Source organism: Dipodomys merriami, unplaced genomic scaffold (assembly GCF_024711535.1).
Source record: "Dipodomys merriami isolate MVZ:Mamm:240054 unplaced genomic scaffold, mDipMer1.0.p SCAF_139, whole genome shotgun sequence".
NCBI lineage: Eukaryota > Metazoa > Chordata > Mammalia > Rodentia > Heteromyidae > Dipodomys > Dipodomys merriami.
The window spans coordinates 3,032,513-3,055,570 of NW_027202704.1; the positions used below are offsets into that span (position 1 = coordinate 3,032,513).

At 35.7% G+C, this 23,058-nt stretch overlaps 1 non-coding gene across 1 annotated transcript; it reads left to right on the forward strand.

The window, feature by feature from the left end:
- Positions 1–21,946: 21,946 nt before the first annotated feature.
- On the forward strand, positions 21,947–22,052 carry LOC138825652 (U6 spliceosomal RNA). Its single transcript, XR_011371455.1, has one exon. It is a non-coding gene; the product is annotated as a U6 spliceosomal RNA (small nuclear RNA).
- Positions 22,053–23,058: the final 1,006 nt, after the last annotated feature.

The following is a 23,058-nucleotide window of genomic DNA, read 5'->3' on the forward strand; positions in this document are numbered from 1 at the left end:
CTTCCCCTCTCTTGTCTAACTCTCTGTCCTGTGATGGCACACTTGGTGTGATTCTCTGGCTTAGGACTGTTCACTGGAAATCTAAAACTGCTTTCTATACGAGAGCTTGTTCAGATTCCAGCTTCTCCTCCGCCATCTTCCCGGAACTCCCCCTGAGTTGTTTTCTTTGGCTGGAAATCTCTTTAGTGTTTTATGCACAATATGCAGAAATGTCCTGAAAAAATATTCATGGATAAAAACAATTCTACACGATCAGGAAAATTTGCACCATGTGAAAAAGTGGAAAATAAGATGAGAAAAATTCTATTCCTGTTTATATAAAAGCTAGGATTGGACATGGATCTACCAGTAGACTGAAGAAGAGAAACAATTATTTAAGTGAGTTGTTATTATAAATGTAATAATATAATGATATATATGGTAAAATAAAACCTGATGATGAGCCATGAACTCTGCCTGGGGAGTTCAAGAAAATCCTTATTGCTCAGTATCTTAATACATAGGAAGGGTGAAACAAATATTCTGTAAAATGAAGAAAATCTTATGAAGTTCAGTAATCTCTAAATATTATGATCAAGGAACGTAATGTATCCGGAACAAGGTACCAGTTAATTGAAGAGTGAAATTGGAGCAATTGAAATGACCATATTGCTTGGAATTATGGAACTTCCTTAATATGCACAGGGGCCTGGGTTCAATCCCCAGCACTAAAAAGCAAGAAAGGAAAGAAACCAAGAAAGTTTTGCAAGTTGGGGTCTATAGTTCTCTTTCTTTGGTGTGTCCCTGCCTGGTTTTGGGATGAGGGTTATGATGGCTTCATAGAATGAGTTCGGTTGTGAACTTTCTCGTTCAATTTCATTGAAGAGTTGGAGGAGTATTTGTGTGAACTGTGCTTTGAATGCCTTGTAGAATTCTGCTGTAAAACCATCTGGTCCTGGGCTTTTCTTAGATGGGAGGACTCTAATTGCTGTTTCTATGACAATACTTGATATGGGCCTGTTAAAATGATTTAACTCATCTTGGTTTAGTTTCAGCATGTCAATATTGGCCAGGAAAAGGTCCATTTCTGCCAAGTTCTCAAATTTATTAGTATAAAGTTTTGAGAAGTATTCCCTTATAATGTTCTGAATCTTGGTTGTTTCTCCGGTGATGTTTCTATTCTAATCTCTGAGTTTATTTTTTTGGGTTGTTCTCTTCTTTTTCTGATAAGGTTTGCTAAGGGTCTGTCAATTTTTTTAATTTTTTTTTAGAAGAACCAACTCTTTTATTGTTGATACTTTCTATGGTCTTTTTGTGGATTCTAATTCATTTAATTCTGATTTAATTTTAATTATTTCTTTCCTTCTACTGGATTGGGGTTTATCTTGCTGCTCTTATTTAAGGAGAGTCAGGTACCTTATTAAACTGTTGGTTTCAGATCTTTCCGTTTTGTTGATGTAGGAACTCAGAGCTATAAACTTGCCTCTGAGTACTGCCTTTGCTGTGTCCCAGAGGAGCTGGTAATTTGTGTGTTCATTTTTGGTGAATATCATGAACATTTGAATTTCCTTTCTAATATCTTCCATGACCCACTCGTGATTCAGCAGTGTGTTGTTCAGCCTCCATGTGTTACAGGACTTTCTTTGGTGGCTTTTGTTGGTGAGTTCTAATTTTATTCCCTTGTAGTCTGAGAGGTATAAGTTCAATGCTTTTGAATTTGGACAAGTTTGCTTTGTGGCCTAAAATGTGGACTATTTTGAAAAATGTTCCATGTGTTGCTGAGAAAAACCTGTATTCTTATGCTGCTGGGTGAAATATTCAGTAGATGTCTGTTAAAACTGGTTGATCTATGCAGTTGATTAGATCTGCGATTTCTCGAGTTGATCTCTCTAGTGGGGAAATTGGTGTGTTAAAGTCCCCAACAATTAATGTCTTTGGATCTATGTGGGATATGAGGAAAAGTAGTGTTTCTTGGATAAATTTGGGTGCTCCTTTGTTTGGTGAATAGGTAATTACAATTGTAATATTCTCATGGAGGAGAGATTCCTTAATTATTAGTATGTAGTGACCTTCTTTATCACTTCTTACTAATTTTAATTTCAAGTCTATTTTACCTGATATTAGGATTGCAACTGCCGCCTGTTTATGTGGGCTGTTTGCTTTGGTTCCAGCCTTTCATGTTGAAAATGTTGTTTTTATGGGCAACATGTGACTCCTGAAGGGAATAGATAGAAGGATCTTGCTTTTTAATCCATCTGGGCAGTCTATGTTGCTTAATTGGAGAGTTAAGTCCATTAATGTTGACAGATAGGACTGAGAGGTATTTGGGAGTTTCTGCATTTTTGTGCACCTTATTGGGGGCTGCAGCAACTGGGTTCCTCCTATGGTTCTTAGATGCTCAGTTTGGGTGTGATTTCTTGGCCTTTATTGCGGTCTTGTTGGTTTTCTCTGTATAGAAAATCATTAAGAATCTTTTGTAGGGCTGGTTTCGTGGATATATATTGTTTCAGTTGTTCTTTGGTATGGAAGGTTTTTAGTTTACCTTCGGTTATGAAGGAGAGTAAGCTGGGTACAGTATTCTTGGTTGATAGTTGTTTGTCTGTAGTGCATGGCATACATCATTCCAGGTTCTTCTTGCTTTGATTGTCTTTGATGAGAAATTTGAGGTTATTCTAATTGGTTTCCCCTTATAGGTGATTCATCTTTTCTCCTTGACAGCTTTAAAGATCTTTTCATTGGTCTGAATTGATCCATTGTGGATTATAATGTGACAGTGGGATGTCCTATTCTGGTCTGGTCTATTTGGACTCCTAAAACTTATTGTATCTGAATAGGTCTATCTTTTTTCATGTTTGGGAAGTTCTCTGCTAGGTTCCTGTTAAACAAATTTCCTAGACCATTAACTTGTTTTTAAGTGCTCCTCTACACCCATTATCCTCAGATTAGGCCTTCTGATGGTGTCTTCCAAATGTTGAATAGATCTATATTTCTTGGATTTGTCTTGGATGTTTATATGTTTTTTCTCTATAATATCCATGCTGTCTTCAATCCTGGAGATTCAGTCTTCTGCAAGTTCTAACCCACTATCAAGACTTTCTACTTTGTTTTTTTTTCTTTTATTTCTAATTGGTAAGCTTTGATGGCTTCAAATTCTTTGTTGAAGCTTTGTTTTAGATCTTTTATGGACTTCTTTACTTCCTTAATTCGGTGTTCAGTGTTTATTCTCAAATCACTTAGTTGATTGGTTATGGTTTCCTTGGACTCCCATTCCTTCTTCTGGGTTAGATTCAGTATTCCCTTTGTGGACTCCTTGAGTTCTTTTATTTCACCACTTATGGATTCCATGAATGCCTTAATTATCTTTGTGTATTCTCATTCTGGTCTCTCAATTCCTGGTCTCTTTGATTAGATTCCTCCCATTCATGTGATTCCTGTAGCTCTCTTTGACTGATCTCAGCCTGCTCACACCATTCCTTTATTTCTGTTTGAGTGCTCTCAAGCTGCTCACGCAATTCTGTATCAATCTTTGAGTAGCTTCCTCATGCTCATGATATTCTTGTATTGGCCTTTTTTTGCCTCCTCTCTCTCCCTATCATGCTCATACTGAGTCCTTTGCAGGTTTTCAATCTTTCCATTTACCATGTTTACCAGTGGTGTTTGTAGAGCTTTTTGGGAACTCTCCTCTGGATTATTATCTGTTCTGTCTACGGATTATCATGAGTCGGAGTTGATATACCCAGACTTGCCATTTTTCTTGTGTTTTTCCTGCTTGCTCTGCCCATTTGGGATGAAAGTAACACCTGTTTTGTGCTAGATCACTATCTTAAGGTAAGCATCAACCAACGTTTGTAGTTGCTCAGTCAAAGTCTGCAGATACACTCTAGTTCAACGGATATATCTATTCAACATCAAACAACTATGTATTAATGGGTTATGAACCACAAAGAAGATTTTGGCAAACCAGAAATTATTAGGTTTGGAGAGATGTGGGTAAAAATAGGGATAGAAGGATATGGAAAGGCAGAGGGTGAGTTAACTTAACTAATTGTTAATCTCAAAGTGGGAACTAGGTTGGATAGAATGATAGTAGAGAGAGAGAGAAAAGAAAAGAAGATAAAGATATAAAAAGAGACAAAAATAGAAGAACAAATATTAAAAATTAAAAAGTGAAACACTTAAAAACTTAAAAATTATTCAAATTTAAAGATGTAATATTCAGAGAAGAATGTGGATAGGATAAGATAAGGGTAGGGATGAAAAGGAGATGTGGTATACTAAAAATGCTTAAAATATTATATAGATATAAAGAGGTAGTACTATTATTAAGTAATTTAAGTCTAAAAGGTATTAAATTGAGTAATACATTTCTGGATTAAATGTGTACACAATGGGGGATAAGATCTAATAATCAACTACACATATATCTGAGGATGAGCAGAAGAGCAATTAAGTCATGCAAAGAATAAAAGAGAAGAAAAGGTTCAAAGAATGAGAAGGAAAGAAAAAAGATCCAAAGGTCAGTAGTGCTAAATGAAAAAGAAAAAAAAAGAAAAAAAGCACACACTTATACCCTTAAAATAAAAATTATAAGAGGAAGAAAAAAGTTAATAGAAAACAATTTTTTTAAAAAAAAAGTTCAATATTAAAAATTTTTAAAAAGTTTTAGAAAAAATTTTTTAATAAAAGGTACAAAAAAGTTCTTTGATTTTTTTTGGGGGGGGATGGGAAGATCCTATATCTTCCTTGTGTCCTTAACCTGTCTCTAGTTGGAGTCTCTGGTCTGCTTGTGGTATTTGAATTTGCTGTGGCTTGGTTGTTTTTTTTTAAGTCGGTTATTATGAGCAGGCAGAAAAATGCTCTGCTTATCAGGATTTTTTGATCCTTCTCCCAGAGGGAGATCTGCTTTGAGTATCACAAAAGAGGGAGATGGCTGTTTCCTCTACTTTAAAGATACTGTGTTGAGGCTAGGTTCTGGGTAGAGTTGAGGCTTTTCAGCAAATAGTAGTTTTTCCCTGAGGGGCTAGCTTCTGAGTCACTCACAGAGCCCAGCCGGGAGCCTTTTTCAGGATTTATGTTTACTGTATTTCAATTGATTTTCAAGGCTGCTGTAGAGAAGGACAGCCTCTGTCTCTGTGTAATCAGTGAAGAAATCCACTCCTGGGGCTTGCGCCCTGTTCTGGATGACTTTTCCCTGGGTGGAGCTGAGCCTAGCAGGTCAGATTAGGTTCCTGTGAGCTACTAAATTACTCTTGTTTCCTTCCAATGCCTGAGTTAGAGCTAGCTGCTCAGCCAGGCCTTTGCCAGTATCAAAGATGGAGATCTCTGGTAGTGGCGAGGGGAGGGGTGGTCTTCCTTCCTCTGAACCCTGAGAAGGAGTGAGGATGTCAGGCTTCTTCTCACGCCGGAATCTTGGTTCCTGTGCTGTCTCTGGTCGGTGAGCAAACTGCAGGATGAAGATGTCTGTTCCTTGTCAGTTCTTGCTGGTGTTGAGTAGAATCCGCTCACCTGCCGCCTCTAGGGCCTTTGTCCGGGACTCTCTATTTTGCCAGTATGGTGGCTACATCTGCCACTGCTGCCGCCTCAGCAGCTGCCACCTCAGCTACAGCAGCTGGCAAGTGCTCAGATCTGTCTCCTTGCCTGGATTTTCCCTCTCTGGCCTAACTCTCTGTCCTGTGATGGCACACTTGGTGTGATTATCTGGCTTAGGACTATTCACTGGAACAAAAACTGCTTTCTATGTGAGAGCTTGTTTAGCCTCCAGCTTCTCCTCCGCCATTATCCCAGAACTCCCTCTGAAACCGTTATTCAACTATTTTTTTTATTTCAAAGATAGGCTGTCTATTTTTCAAAAAGTTTCCTAGCATAAAATAACTAATATTTCAATAGAAAGTACAGTTTATTAATTTCAAGGGAATTTTAGATATACGCATGATATTGTGGTAACGTTTCTAGTATATTACTTGAAAAAATTCTGTTCAAACTCTTAAATATTCGTGTGTAATGACAGGGAGAGAGGAAGATAATTCATACTGGTTAGGAATTTGCAATGCCTCAAAAATCTATTGAATAATTTGTTATAAGCACATAGTCAAGCTACCTGATATGGCTTAGGTTTTTTTTTTTGTTTCTTTATTTATTCAAAATTTTAACATGTATGCATGCACAGTGGTAACATTAAAATTATTAATCATAATACAAATATTGCAAAATCATAGACAGGTATCATACATTCAATAGTTAGCACTTATGATTGTAATAATAATTTTTATGAAGATGATGATGACCACAGTGAAGCCTGATAATGACAAGGTAGTGAATCAAAAGGAAAAATTTTTATACATCTTTTAAGCCAGATTTCCCACATTGAATACATAGTACTAAAAAGCATTGGATTAATACAATAAGAATAATAAGAGGAGAGTCTCAATATGAAGAAATACAATCACATAAACAGGTGAGACAGTAAAAACCCTAATGTTATTCTTTCAGTCTCTCTAAATATACTCACATTTCTTGGTACTATTGTTTTCTTATAAATAAAATCGCTTATTTGCACATGTTGATTATCCCACATAGATAAAATATAATAAGCTGAGTGCTTTCTGTTACAAATCATCTTGTTTGTTCTAGCCTTAGGAATTTAGGAGAAAGCCTTTAACTACCCACATAGCCATTGGCTTAGTTATATATCCCTAGAAGTTAACAACACATGCCTCAAGAAGCATACTTCACTCATTAGGCAGAAATCCATGATCAGTTTTAGTTTCCATCCAGTTAACTGGGGAAAATCTATGTATAAATTTATTAAGAACTCTTGGCAACAAATAAAGCAATAAGAAAAATTTTGATGGACTAAGATGTAGTTTTCAACTCAGTGTGATTAGTTCAAATACCATTCTCATTAAGACACTATTCAATAACCAATGTTTTCCAATGACATATTCTTCAATAGAGCTGTAAACACATGACACAATTACATAATACCACTTAAATATCTGGAGTTACATTAAAAGGACACGGTCCTTAGAGCCAGGAGGAAAATTTATTTTTATTTCTGCATGAAAAAATTTGTGACTTTATACCAACAAACTGAATTTGACACTTTCCTTATTTGTAAGCTAAGGGGGAAAATGTAAGGACTCTTCACTTTTCTTTTTTTTTTTTTTTGCTCTATAAGCCAACAAATATATTCTTCAATATCTCTGGTAGAATACATCCATTTACAGATGAGAAATGTAAGGCCAGTAGTCAATGTAATGAGTAAATAATGATACTAGAATTTGTGTCTGAGCCCTTCACTCTGTGTGCTTACAAGCAGAAGTAATTTGGTGATGGAAAGGGCCAATAAGAAAAGACTATGGGGAAAAACATACTTTGTAAAATGTTGCTTAAATCTAGGTGACCAGTGATGATTACATGAAACAGGCTGGTGTCAGGGGCATAAAAAGGAGTACATAGAAATCATATTAGTGACAGAAACTCAGAAAATCTTGATCCTTCATCTTAACTAATGGGTGATAGCAGAAGGGTAAGAAGAAATCTAGTGTTCTACATCTCTGGCCAGGCAACTGTGTTAGTGATATTCTTGGTGATAGGGATTGCAAGTGGAAATGATGGATTTAGGGAGAAAAAAACTCTGATAGTTGTAAAGTTTATATGAAAAAGAATAATAAAATTGGGGGCATTATTAAAGGGAAGAGTTAAGGGAAAGTTCTGACACAGTTCTGAACAATGTGAGTACTATTGTGGACAAGATTGGAAGAATGAGATAAATAAGGAAACAAGAAAGTAATAAACTCAGATTTACAGAAGTAAATAAAGGAAAGAATTTGCAGGAAGAAAAGGTCAAAACTGTTACAGAGATATTGAAGGAAATATGCTATTTGGATTTGAAAACTAAAAAGGTATAGACACGTTCAATAAGAACAGTGTTTTGGTGATATCTCCATGATGAAATAACCCTGTCATTCAAACTGCCACAAATTCTTATATGTAGGAAGTGCTCTGATAAACTTCAAGCTTTTATTGAATGGAAGATTTCAGACATTACCCTCATCACTAGGATTAAATTTCTAAAAAGATAAGGCATTATGCTTTAATGCCTTTCTTTCATTTTCTCTTACACATTGGCAAGTAGGGGAGGATTCTTATGTAACAATAATACAATGTTGACTTGTAATCACACAACATCTAGGATATAGTGTTAATTCAGATGTTTACTAATTAGCTCTAAAATTTATGGATATTTATATTTCTCCTGGGTAAACTAATGAGCTCCAAGATAATTGTACACCCTCTAATGTGGGCATAGGGTTATACTGTGGAACTTTCCCGTTCAGATAGGGAGTACTACCCTATTGTTTAACATGGAGAACGTACCCTCATAGACTGTGTGTGTGCAAACCAGAAGTGGTACTTGAACAAGGGAAAACATGGGACCTATGTTTCTTTGGGGCTGGATTACTTCATTTAATATAATTTTTTCTAAGTCTTTCCATTTCCTAACAAATGGAGCATTGTTATTCTTTCTGATGGAGGCAAAGAATTCCTTTGTGTATATATACCACATTTTCTTGATCCATTCATCTACTCAATGGCATCTGGATTGGTTCCATATCTTAGCTCTGGTAAATAATGCTGTAATAAACATAGTTGTGCTGGAAGATTTAGTATGGCCTTGTTTGTGATCATTTGGGTAAATGCCCCAAAGTGGGATTGCTGGGTCATAGGAGAGCTCTAGGAGTTTTTTGAGGAACATCCATACAACTTTCCAAAGTGGTTGAACAAGTTTACACTCCCAATAACAATAAAGTAAGGTTCCCATCTGGCCACATCCACTCTAGCATCTGTTATTCTTGTTCTTGCCTATGGCCATTCTAACTGGGGTGAGGTGGTATCTCCATGTGGTTTTGATTTGCATTTCTCTTATGGCTGTTGAGGTCAGGCATTTCTTCATGTGTCTATTGGCAATCCTTCTTTCCTCTTCACAGAATTTTCTCCGTAAGTCTTTAGCCCTCTTATTTTTATTTATTTATTTATTTTTATTTTGAAAATATTGTACAGAGGAGTTAAAATTACATGGGCAAGATAAAGAGTACATTTCTTATCAAGAATTTTAGCCTCCTCCTTTGTTTACCCTTCCCATCCCTTCCCATCCTCCCCCGACCCCCAATCCTCCTCGAACCCCCCATGAAAGTTGTATAGTTCATTTTCCACATAACGACTTGTACATCTCAATGTTGGAATGTAACCCACTTATTTATTGGGCAGTTGTTTCTTTGAGGATTTGTTGTTGGGGGATTTAATGTTTTGAGTTCCAGGTATAGTTCACATATGAGAACCTTGTCCATTGTATGGCTAGTGAATATCTTCTCCCAATAAGTAGGCTTTCTATTGATCTTGCTAGCTATATCCTTTGCCATGCAGAAGCTCTGCAACTTAATGCAATCCCATTTTTCCAAATTTTCTTTGATTTGTTGTGTTTCTGTAATGATTTCAGACCTGCAATGTTTTCAGAGTGTCTGCTTTGACTCCGAGGTCCTTGATCCATTTGGATTTGATTCTGGTGCAGGATGACATTATGGATCTATTTTTGATTTTCTACAAGTGATTAACCAATTTTGCCAGCACCATTTACTGAAGAGGCTGTCTTTCTTCCATTCTATTTTTTTAGTTCCCTTATCAAATATTAGATGACTATAGGTCTGTGGGTTTACTTCTGGGTTTTCAATTCTATTCCATTGGTCCTGAGGTCTGTTCTTGTGCCAGTGCCAAGCTGTTTTGATTACAATGGTTTTGTAGTAGTGTTTGAAATTTGGTATTGATATTCCTCCAGCACTGTTCTTTCTGTTAAGGATCGTTTTTGCTATTCGGGATCTTTTATTGTTCCATATGAATTTTTGGATTGCCTTTTCTATTTCCTTGAACAATGATGTTGGGATATTGATAGGTATCACGTTGAATTTTAGATAGCCTTGGGAAGTTTTGCCATTTTCACGATGTTGATCCTTCCAATACAGGAGAATGGGAGTTTTTTTTGCCACTTTCTAAGTTCTGTTTTGATTTCCTTTTTCAAGTTTTTAAAGTTTTCATCATAGAGATCCTCCACTTCTTTGGGTATATTAATTTCTAGGTATTTTATTTTTTGTGGGGCTATGACAAATAGAGTTGTTTTCTGGTTTTCAGCATGCTTTTCTCATTGTTGGCATACAGAAAAGCCATTGTTTTTTGAGGATTAAATTTATACCCTGCTACTTTACCAATATTTTGAATCAGCTTGAGTAATTTGAGAGTGGAGTCCGTGGGATTCTTTAAATACAAGATCATGTCATCTGCAAAGAGGGAGAGTTTTACTTCTTCTTTCCCTATTTGGATCCCTCTAATGTTTGCATCTGGTTTTATGGTTTAACTAGGCATTTAATTCTAAATTGAAGAGAAGTGGAGACATTGGACATCCTTGTCTCGTTCCTGAGTTAAGAGGAAATGGCTTTAGTTTTTCACCATTAAGTATAATGTTGGCTGTAGGTTTGTCATATAGAGCCTTTGTTGTACTGAGGAATGTTCCCTGGATTCCTAATCTTTGCAGAAGTGGTGTTGGATCTTGTCAAATCCTTTTTCTGAATCTATTGAGATAACCAGGTGGTTCTTGTCCTTGCTCTTTCTGATGTGATGAATTATATTAATTGATTTGTGTATATTGAACCAACTTTGCATGAAATGAATCCTGAAATGAATCCTGTTTGATCGAGTTGCATGATTTTTTGGATGAATTGTTGAAGTCGATTGGCCGAAAGTCTGTTGAGAATTCCTGCATTAATGATCATCCAAGAAATAGGTCTATTGTTCTCTTTCTTTGAAGACTCCCTGCCTGGTTTTGGGATGAGGGTTATGATGTCTTCATAGAATGAGTTCGGTAGTGAACTTTCTCTTTCTATTTCATTGAAGATTTGGAGGAGTTTTGGTGTGAGCTCTTTTTTGAAGGCCTTGTAGAATTCCTCTGTAAATCCATCGGGATCTGGGCTTTCGTTAGATGGGAAGACTCTTACTGCTGTTTCTATTTCATTGTTGGATATGGGCCTGTTAAGGTGGTTTAACTCATCTGGGTTTAGTTTCTGCATGTCAATATTTGCTAGGAAAAGGTCCATTTCTGCCAAGTTCTCAAACTTATTAGCATAAAGTTTTGAGAAGTATTCCCTTATAATGTTCTGAATCTCGGTTGTTTCTGTGGTGATGTGTCCATTCTCATCTCTGAGTTTATTTATTTGGGTTGTTCTCTTCTTTTTCTGGTAAGATTTGCTAAAGTTCTGTCAATTTTGTTAATTTTATCGATGAATCAACTCTTTCTTTTGTTGATTCTTTCTATGGTATTTTTGGATTCTAATTCTTAATTCTGATTTAATATAAATCATTTCTTTCCATCTACTGGATTATTCAAGGAGGCTCTCAGATGTCTCATTAAATTGTTGGTTTCAGATATCTACAAGTTGTTTGTGTTGGAACTCAGGGCTATAAACTTGTCTCTAAGTACTGCCTTTGCTGTGTCCCAGAGTAGGTGGTAATTTGTGTGTTCATCTTTGCTGAATATCATGAATATTTGAATTTCTTTGTAATGTCTTTCATGACCCACTGGTCATTCCACAGTGTGTTTATCAGCCTCCATGTGTTACAGGACTTTCTTCGGTGACTTTTGGTGGTGAGTTCTAATTTTATTCCCTTGTTGTGTGAGAGAATGCAAGGTATAACTTCTATGTTTCTGAATTTGGAAAAGTTTGTTTTGTGACCTAAAGTATGGTCTATGTAGGGAAATGTGCCATGAGCTGCTGAGAAAAACGTGTATTCTGATGCTGCTGGTGAAATATTCCGTAGATGTCTGTTAAATTTAGTTGATCTATGCAGGTGTTTAGATATGCAGTTTCTGTGTTGAGTTTTTGCCGAGTTGATCTATCTAGTGGGGAAAGTGGTGTGTTAAAGTCCCAAACAATTAATGTCTTTGGATCTATGTCAGATTTGAGGGAAAGTAGTGTTTCTTGAAGAAATTTGGGTGCTTGGTTGTTTGGCGAATAGATATTTCAAATTGTAATATTCTCCTGAAGGAGAGATCCCTTAATTAGTATGTAGCAACCTTCCTTATCTCTTCTCACTATTTTTAATTTGAAGTCTATTTTATTTGTTATTAGGATTGCAACTTCCACCTGTTTATGTGGGCCATTTGCTTGGTAGATTTTGTTCCAGCCTTTCACTTTGAAAATGTGTTTGTTTTTATGGGCAATATGAGACTCCTGAAGGCAGCAGATAGAAGGATCTTGCTTCTTAATCCAACTTGACAGTCTATGTCGCTTAATTGGAGAGTCAATCCCTTAAAGTTGAGAGTTAGAATTGAGAGCTGTTTGGGAGTTCCTGCCATTTTATGCCCCTTCTTGGGGGCTGCAGCAACTGGGTTCTTCCTATGGTTCTTGGATTCTAGTTTGAGTGCGGTTTCTTTGCCTTTATTGTGGTCTTGTTGATTTTCTATGTGTAATACCTCGTTAAGTGTCATTTATAAGTCTGGTTTGGTGTATATATATTGTTTCAGTTGTTCTTTGGTATGGAAGGTTTTTATTTGGCCTTCGGTTATGAAGGAGAGTATAGCTGGGTACAGTATAATTGGATGATAATTGTTTGTCTTTAGGGCATGGCAGCTCTTCTTGCTGTAATTTTCTCCACTGAGATATCTGAGGTTATTCTAATTGGTTTCCTTTTGTAAGTGGTTGATCTTTACTCCTTGACTGCTTTAAGGATTTTTTCCTTGGAATTGATGCTGTGGGGATTATAATGTCAAGGTGGGATATCCTGTCATGGTCTGGTCTATTTGGGGTTCTAAAAGCTTCTTGAATCTGAATAGGTCTATCTCTTTGCATTTTTGAGAATTCTCTGCTTGGAAAATGTTAACCAAATTTCCTAGACCATTAACTTCTGACTCTAGGTGCTCCTCTACACCTATTATCCTCAGATTAGACCTTCTGAGGGTGTTTTCCAAATGTTGAATAGCTCTAGCATATTTCTTGGATTTGTCTTGGATAGTTGTATGTTCTTTCTGTATAATAACCTCGCTGTCTTCAATCCCTCATATTCGATCTTCTACATGGTCTTCCATGCTCTCAAGACTTTCCACTTTGTTTTTTTTTTTCCATCTATTTGGTCAGCTTTGATGACTTCAAATTCTTTGTTGGAGCTTTGTTTTAGATCTTATATGAACTTCATTACTTCCTTAATTTGGTGTTGTGTTTATTCTCAAATCACTTAGTTGATCGGTTATGGTTTCCTTGGACTCCCATTCCTTCTGTTAGGCTCCATTCAACATTCCCTTTCCGGTCTCCCTGACTTCTTTCAGCTGTCTTTTATTGGATTCCATGAATCGATTTTTGTGCTAGACACTATTTTAAGGCAAGCATAAACCAAAGTCCTGTAGTTGCACAGTCTAAAGTCTGGGCATTTTGTCAGTATCAATTTCTGGGCCTTTGTCAGTATCAAAGATGGAGCTCTCTGGTGGTGGGAGAGGGGCCACCTTCCCTCCTCTGCTTTCTGAGAAGGAGTGAGGATGTCAGGGTTCTATTCATGCCAGAAGCTTGGTGACTGGGCCCACTATGGTCTGTGATATGCAGCATGAATATATCTGTTCCTTGTCAGTTCTTCCTGGTGTTGAGTAGAATACGCACACTGTGTCTGGCATCTTTTTGACTGGACTCTCTCTGTAGGCAGGGTGACTCTGGCCGCTGATTCTCAGATCTGTTTCCTTGCCTGGATATTCCATCTCTGGCCAAACACTCTGTACTGTGATGGCACACGGGGTGTGATTCTCTATCCTAGGACTGTTGACTGGAACACTAAAACTGTTGTCTATATGAAAGCTTGTTTAGCCTAGACCTTCTGCCATCTCCATCTGAATTCTAGATTATGACTTTTTATACTCTAACTTGGGACAATGATCTGCTGTCAGTTACTTTCCTCTCTTCTCCTTCTTTTGCCCTTCCACTTACATAATTTTTATTTAAAGAAACATATTTGAGCTTGTATTTCTAAATTCTTTAAAATTATCTGAATTTCTTCATACTTCTTGCAGACTCCTATATCTTTCTCAAGGGAATATTTTGTCACTACCATTTTTATCCTATATGATATTAGATATCTTCCTGCCTAATTCAGTGCAAGATATAAATTACACTCATTTAGATATTGCAACACTTGTACCACCATAAAATCCTTTCTTACGAAGAAATAATGATTTTAGTATTTCTGGGGAGGTGTCATCTGTCATTTTTGAATGACCCTAAATGATACTTACATGCAAACATTTTCAAACCAATATGCCATTCAGTAGATGAACGAATCAACAAAATGTGATATATATATGTATATATATATATATGTATATATATGTATATATATATATGTATATATACATATATGTATATATATCACATTTTGTTTATATATATATGGTTGAATTCTATGCTTCCAATTTAAAAGGAAATGGAAAGATTTTTTAAAATCCTGCTAAATAAAATAAGCCAGACCCAAAGACACAGATTCCATAGTTTCCCTCATTTGTAATAATAGGATATGTATAGAATAACACTAGCAGATGAGCAGAATGGCTCAAAAGCTTTGCATATAGGACCATACAAGATCATGTTGAGCAAAATAAACATCTAGATATGGAAATAGAGGTTTTTCTTTGTGGGTGTTTTTTTTTAATGTACTATGTGATTTCTTTTTTCTTTTGTGTTTTCCCCTATAGTTTATCCCCTGCTGTATTTGATTTCAGTACTGTGTGTATTGCACATGCATTTATCTTAATTTGAGAAGGCAAGATGAACAACAAATTGGGGAGACAAAGTTCAAAGGGCAAACCAATGCAATAGCAATACTCACAAGACAACATGTTGGAAATTTACATTACAACTTGTGAGGGGTTTGGGGGGAAAAGAAAAGTGTGAGAAAAATGAGGTAGTGGGTAAAATTTCGACATGTTATGTATTCACTACCTTACAATTAATGCAACCCCTGTATATATCACCTTAAAAATAAAATTAAACAAAAATAAGTTAAATAAAGTATAATTTCACTGTATTGCTATAGTAAATATTATTCTATGTGCATTACCTTTTAAAAAATGAACATTATTTGGCATCTAATTTGAATTAATTACACCTTTCTTTATCAGAGGTTCATCAACTTGAATGTAATCTAAATATACAATATTTTCACAATATATCTGTCATAATTTTCAAAAAAAATTATAAGTTAATATTGTCCCATAGTAAAACAGAAAACAGTTTAATTCTCTGGAAACTCCTAACTTTTAAAACTGAATAATTGTTAAAAGGACAGAATATATGTGTTCTTCAAAGTTCTTACAAATACTAACTACTCATTTTCAAATTCTGAACATTCCATATCAGAGATATTCAAAACAGTACCTGTTTGTATGATATTTAATTCTGCAATAACTGCAGTTTCTAATGGGGTGCTACATAGTGAGAAATCAACAGAAAAAAAATAGCCACATTCTGGTGGAGGATATAACTACGAAGTATGTGTAATAATTAATTCCTCAAGAGTAAACATTTGTTCATCAGAGTAAGCTATTATTTCTGTGATCATCAATCCCAAGCTTTTATGCCATAAAGTCTTCGTAGCCCAACAGTTTCCAATTTGTATGGTGCACCTTAAAATTCCCTTAATTCACATCATGAATAGCTTATCACTATTGTGAAAAAATACTACACTTGTGCTAATATGATGCCTTTCCTATTGTGGAAAGTACACTACACTAAACTTTGCTGCAACATTTTTCTGAGTTCTAGAAATCAGAGCACTTGCAAATATTACTTATATTTTTATCTATCATAGATATTCAGGAGGCTAAGACCAGAAGATTGTGGTTCAAAGCCCACCCAGTCAGGAAGATTCCTTAGATTCTTATCTCCAATAAACTTCTCAGGAAAAGCCAGATTCAAGTGGCACTGAGGTTGAAGTTGTAGTGCATGAGCCTTCAGCAAAAACTGGCTCAAAGAGAGTGGCCAGGCCCAGAGTTCAAACCTGAGGACAAACCAAAAAATAGAACCAACTCCAACTTCGCATTTTTCTCATTGTATACAGAGGCATGTAATTAAGGAAATTTCTTCCTGTATTACAAATAGATAGAAGAACCAAGACCTCACACAATTATTGTCTTCATACCATGTTACACCAAAGCCTCAAAAAATTGCTTGTTCTAAATTAATAAATTAATATCATCCATTTGTTGGCAACTCTGTGCAGATTATTCACACTATCTCATTTTATACATGAACTGTTGGAATTATCAATTAACTAAGTTCTAATTATACCTCGCTTGAAAGAATATTTTAAGCAAATAAAATGCCTGATTCATGTGTGAATTTGTCAATTAAAACCTCTACTTAAAAAGAATTTTGTAGTATCCTATAGAATATGAAATTAGAAACAAAACCAAAATATTTATTTTAAATATAAATTCTAATTTAGCAAGGTCTACAAAGTCCTACATTAGATGAACTTTGTATTTTTCCAGGCTTAAACTTTTGTAATCCTTCATTATTTCTTTTAAATCCAACAGAATGATGCTTATTTTTTCAAATTTTTGATTGGGAATCATGAGCCATTTTGCATCTAGGAATGTTGTGTAATGCAGAGAGCATTTAAAACACAACTGAGGATTATATATGAGTTGCATTTCAATAGGAAACTTGCCTTCTCAAAACATAGTGACAAAATTAGCCCAAACTTCCAACTGTGTATTCCTTTCTTGTTTTTTGGTGTGTTTCATTGAGACAAAATTATGCTACCTGGTCCAGGGAAGGTATCACTATGTAATCCCACTCTCTAATCTCCTGTCTTAGCTTGAGTGCTAGAATTCCAGGCTTGTATCAAATTGCCCTTCCATAGTTTGGTGGTTTATTTAATCTAGATACAGACTAGAAATTCTGAACTTCTCCTATGATCTTATTCATTAGACTGACTGTTCAAGTTGTTTATGTACTACTTTCAAAGATGTTCTATCATTTCACACAGGATATGAACATTTTCAGATGCACCTGCAGGGGTCTCTGATTCCTTCTTCCAGGGATCCAATCCCTTTAATAATGATTACTTGACTTTCTTTTTATCTCTGGTCCCTAGGTATGTAATATTATCAAACTTTGAATAAATTTCACTTGAGGACTTTCTAATATTAAAAATTATCACTTGATCTAGTCTTACTCAGGATATATTTTCTATTGTTTTCTAACATTTCTCCATATTCTGAGAGTTGTTTTATTTGTGCAGGTGTGTTTGCACATATATGTGCCTCTGTGTGTATGTGTATGTTTGTATGTGTGTATGCAAAAGCCTCAGCAACCTCATTCAGCAATCTTGCTCATGACTAGTATTCCATCACTTGAGTTCACGCCTATAATTCTAGGTATTCAGGAGGCTGACATCTGAGGATTGCAGTTCAAATCCTGTATGAGTAGGAAAGAAATGTTCTGAGGCACTTATCTCCAATTAACCACCAGAAAACTGGAAGTGGCGCTGTGGCTCAAGAGGTAGAACACTAGTCTTGAGGTGAAGAGTGGAGAGATATTTCCCAGGCTGAGTTCAAACCCTGCCTCAACCATCAAAAAGAAAGAAAGAAAGAAAGAAAGAATAAAGATAAAAGAAAGAAAAAGAAATGAGATCTTGGCCACCAGTTCATTGCCAGTATAATTCCTGCTTTCTCACCATGGACTTTTTTTCCAGTTAAGTCCATGCTCTTATATCTAACTTGCTTTGGAATCAGAATTATTCTTCAATTGTACATTTTACAAATTTGCGTGATTAGCAACCATGATTTAGAGATAGAAGTTGAAAGAGAGTGGCCTCATCGTTCATGTTCCTCTTAGTATTAATTATTTCTCTATGTCACTCCCATAGATGTACATAATGGCCTTGGCTTTATTGGTTCAATGTTGTCTTATTTGCAGAGTCTTCTATAGTATATTGAACCATTATACTTAAACACAGAACTTTTCTTTCTCTTATTATTCCTATTGTTTCTTCTACTGTTAACTTGTGTACACTTGGGAAATAATTCACAACACACACACAAATAAACTTTTCTGAGAATCTTCTCCAAGTTAAGTTTAATTTAAGAGCACTTACGGAATTTGAAGTTAATGTACTCATGGATAATGGTTTCTTTTATGTTTTTATAGTAAAAAATAATGTACCGAGGGCTTAGAGTTACATAAGTAAGGTAATGAGTACATTTCTTATTGTTACATCCTCTTTTGTTTTTCCTGTGTTATCCATTCCCTCCCCATCTGCCCAATTCCCCCTCCCCTCCACAAGTTGTAAAATTCGTTTTCTACATAGTGTCTTGTTCATATCATTGTTACAATAGTTCATCCTGAATCTTTGTTTCAGCATTTTGTTGTTTCAATTCCCCTTCCCACACTAGAAAAATGTATATGCAAGATGCAGGGCACCAACATCATATCCAGTGAAAACAGGAGTTATATCATGCGGGAAGAACATGGAGGAAAAACGAAAAAATCACATAGTACATTTTAGATACATTAAAAACAATTTCAATAAAGAATAAAACAAGTTGTGTCCCTATCTTAGGTTTCATTTTTCTTAACATTATCTTATATGGCCATATGTACATGAATAATGTTTTTAAATTTTATATTTTGTATTTACTAAGTTGTCTCTGAAAGGCGTGTTACCTCATGTCCAAAGATGTCTTTGTGCTAGTTCTATGAAGCCTGAAAACATTCATTTTACCTGAAGAGGGTGCCTTTCTTCAATTTTTTTAGCTCCTTATCAAAGATTAGATGGCTATAGGTTTGTAGGTTCATTTCTGGGTTTTCAATTCTATTCCAGTGGTCCTGAGGTCGATCCTTGGAGATTCCTCAAAAGACTCCACATAGAGCTCCCCTAAGACCCAGCAATCCCACTTTGGGGCATTAACCCAAATGTTCACAAACAAGGCCACATTAGAGGTACCAGCACGACTATGTTTATTGCAGCCTTATTTACCATAGCTAAGGTATGGAACCAACCCAGATGCCCCTCAGTAGATGAATGGATCAAGAAAATGTGGTATATATACACAATGGAATCCTATGCCTCCATCAGAAAGAATGACATTGCCACATTTGTTAGGAACTGGAAAGACTTGGAAAAATTATATTAATTGAAGTAAGCCACGCCCAAAGAAACATAGGTCCCATGGTTTTCCTATTTCCAATAACTAGTATATGTCTGAGTCAAACAGAAAAGGTCAGATAAGTTGATGTTAGGGAAATGAACCCTAAGATATGTATTCGAATGTTTTTTGTTCTTTCATGTGACTTTTTCTAACACATTTATAAGATGATTTCCTTGTTGCTTTTTATGTCCCTTCCCCACGGGATAACAATAACCCCTGATTTCACTGTATTTGATGTCGGTATAATTTCTGGAGGGGAACGGAAAAAAAAACAAATCATTTAAATAGGGATACAGGTGGAACCATTGCAGCAATGAGATGTACAACTCGTTATTTCAAAAACGAACTTTACAACTTTGTTGTTGGGGGGAGGAGGATTGGATGGAGGGGGGAGGGGAGGATGGGAAGGGAAAACCAAGGAGTAGGCTACATTGCTTGATAAAAACTATACTCATTCCAGATCTTAGCTATGGTAAATAATGCTGCAATAAACATAGTTGTGTTCGTAGCTTTAGTGTGGTCTTGTTTGTAAACATTTGGGTAAATGCCCAAAAGTGGCACTCCACATCCCCTCCAGCATCTGTTGTTATTAGAGTTCTTGATTATACCCATTCTAACTGGGGTGAGGTGATATCTCAATATTGTTTTGATTTGCATTTCTTTTATGTCTAGGGATTGGAAGGGGAAACCAAAGAGTAGGCTACAATGCTTGATAAAAACTGTACTCATTATCTTGCACATGTAATTGTAACCACTCTGTTCAGTATTTTCACTGTAAGAAATATATATTCATTGTTAGAAAAAAAAGAATCCAAGCTTGAAGAAACTGTCCCTGTCTTTTTTCGAGTGTGTTCTTTATTCATATAAAAACTTCTTTAAAGTATTTCAAAAGGAAACAATGTGCCATTTGAAGGCCAGCATAGAACAAAAGGAAATAAACATTGTTTTAAAAGTTTTCTTTTGCAAGGAAACAAAGATTTGGAGGTTTTAATTTGTCTTTTGCATGGATATTTCACTATTGAGATGATTCTGTTGTTGCAGGAGTCACTTATTAATTCCTTTAGTCTTGTCCTGAATTCTCCAGCACAATTAGTATTCGAAAAAAGCAGGATCCAGTGAGTATGATCAGCAAAAGGAGCCTGTTCTCAAACCAGTGCTTTATGGATGGTCCCAAAGAAATATGTGCGTTTTTTTCTTGTTCGTTTGTTTAGTTTGTCCTGGTTCTGGAGCTTGAACTCAGAGGCTGGACCATGTCTCTGAACAAATGTCTTCCCTGGCCAACTTCCCCCAAAGCTAGGACTCTACTACTTGAGCCAAACTCCACTTTTGGCGTTTTTAGTGTTTGGTTACAGATAAGAATGTGACAGACTTTCCTGCCTAGGTTGGCTTTGAACTGAGAAAGTAAGAAAGCCAAGTGACATCAACTGTATCAAGATTTCTGTTTTGAACCAAGAAATACTAGACAAAGTTTATTATAAAGCTAATATTTGACAATTTTTAAAAGAAAAGAATATGTCTAACAAAGAATCCATAACTTAAATAACTCCACAAATGTAGGTGCACTGAATCATTTTGGACGCATTTTTTTCATCTGCTTGGGAAGATAACTATTGACTTCATAGATTCCTTTTGGGGAAACTTAGTCATATTTGCCTGTTGTCACTGGCTTTGTACACATGCATGCTGTACATGCTTCTAAGGGCCCTACATAAAGAAGTCTTGAAATTCTCAACAGTATTTAAATAAGATGCTCCAGCCTAAGGTTAAGATTTTAGGTGTGGACATTTATCAACACTCCTGATTCAGACTCTACTTGATATAATTTTTAATCAATATTTTGTTTTTAGTTTTGTTCTTTGTAAATTCACATGCACCTATGAAAAATTTTGTGGACATCCCAATGATATTCTCAAAGTACCTCTTAATCATGACTCACAAAAAGTTGTATTATATTACGACAAGGAAAAATGCTATAAATAAAGAAAACAATAATTAAATATTAATGATTACTAAAATAAAAAACAAAACAATTACCAAGGTTTTCAGTATTTGAAGTGTACATAGTAGAGTTTACTATTTTCTCATATTCCTGTACATTTAAAACTGGATAAAGCTATAAGTAGCATTTAAATTTACTCACTAAGATTACTATTTATAGTTCATCTCATCATTTGTATGTGGATTATATCATTATTTGTTCATCACTAACATATAACGTAAAGGAGCCCTGAAGATTTAACAGAAACTGTGTACTTAAAATCTTAACTTAAAATCTTAACTGCTTCTTTACACAGTCTTTGCAACTTCTCATTAGTAAAGTTTCTATAAAATCTGAAATGTACATACTTACTAGTACATGCTACCAGAAATATTATATACTTTATCAAAAATTTTTATGACCTGCCAAACAGTCTTAATTTTGCCATATATAAGCAAATCCCAAAATTAAACATATTTAAAACATTAAAACTTTTAACAAACCTTAACATTTGCTGCAATGATCATTATGACAAGTGCCTTTTGTAGAATAATTGAATTCTTCCTCCTACAAATCTCATGAACAACAAATATCTGGAATTATTTTGTTTTTGATATGTCAATCTTGACTTTATTCTTAAATGTGTGCTTATGTAAGAAACACATGGTTCTAAAATTTCACAATTCTTTTGAACTTATTTTTGTTGAATTGTCTAGTTTAAGAAAATCAATTACTCTTTATAAAAATGTTTTGTGCTCAATTTGGCTGCACACACACTAAAATTGGAACATACAGAGAAGATTAGCATGGTCCCTGCACAAGGATGATACACAAATTAGTGAATCGTTCCATATTTTTACAACAACAGATGCTGGAAGGGATATGGCCAGAAGGGAGCCTACTGCATTCTTGGTGGGAGTGTAAACTTGTTCATCCACTTTGGAAAGCAGTTTGGAGGTTCCTCAAAAGCCTCCACATAGAGCTCCCTATTATACAGCAATCCCACTTTTGGGCATTCTCCCAAATGATCACAAACCAGTCCATACTAAAACTACCACCACAACAATGTTTATTGTAGCATTATTTTCTATAGCTAAGATATGGAACCAACCCTGATGCTGCTCAGTAGAAGAATGGATCAATAAAATGTCTCTCTCTCTCTCTCTCTCTCTCTCTCTCTCTCTCTCTCTCTCTCTCTCTCTCTCTCTCTCTCTCTCTCTCTCTCTCTCTCTCTCTCTCTCTGTGTGTGTGTGTGTGTGAATGTACACTTACACAACCACATTGGAAAGCAGTCTGGTGAGTCCTCAGAAAGATAAATATTGACCTTCCTTATGGCCCACTCATACCACTTCTAGGCCTCTATCCTGAACAACAGGTACCAATATTCAAGGACAAATGCACTTCCATGTTTATTGCAGCACTGTTCACAATAGCCAGGATATGAAAACAACCCATATGTCCCACCAGAGATGAATGGATCAAAAAACTGTGGTAACTATACACAACGGAATATTTTCCAGCCATTAGAAAAGACAAATTAATGGCATTAGTAGGGAAATCAATCAAGCTACAGGAAATCATGTTGAGCGAGGTGAGCCAAAATCAAAGAGACAAATGGCACATGGTCTCCGTGATAAGCGGATGTTAAATCCAAAATGTAAGGTGATATGACAAAATTAACAACACTTAAGAAACCAAGAACTTCCACTCATCTGGTCGAATCACTACTAAATAACCCCATTCTGCTGATCATATGTGCACACTGAAGGGAAACCAGGAGGACGACACAGAACTAGAGGGAATCAGGGAAAAACATACAACAGTGGGATCCATCAGCTGCACTGGACATTGACCAAAATGAACT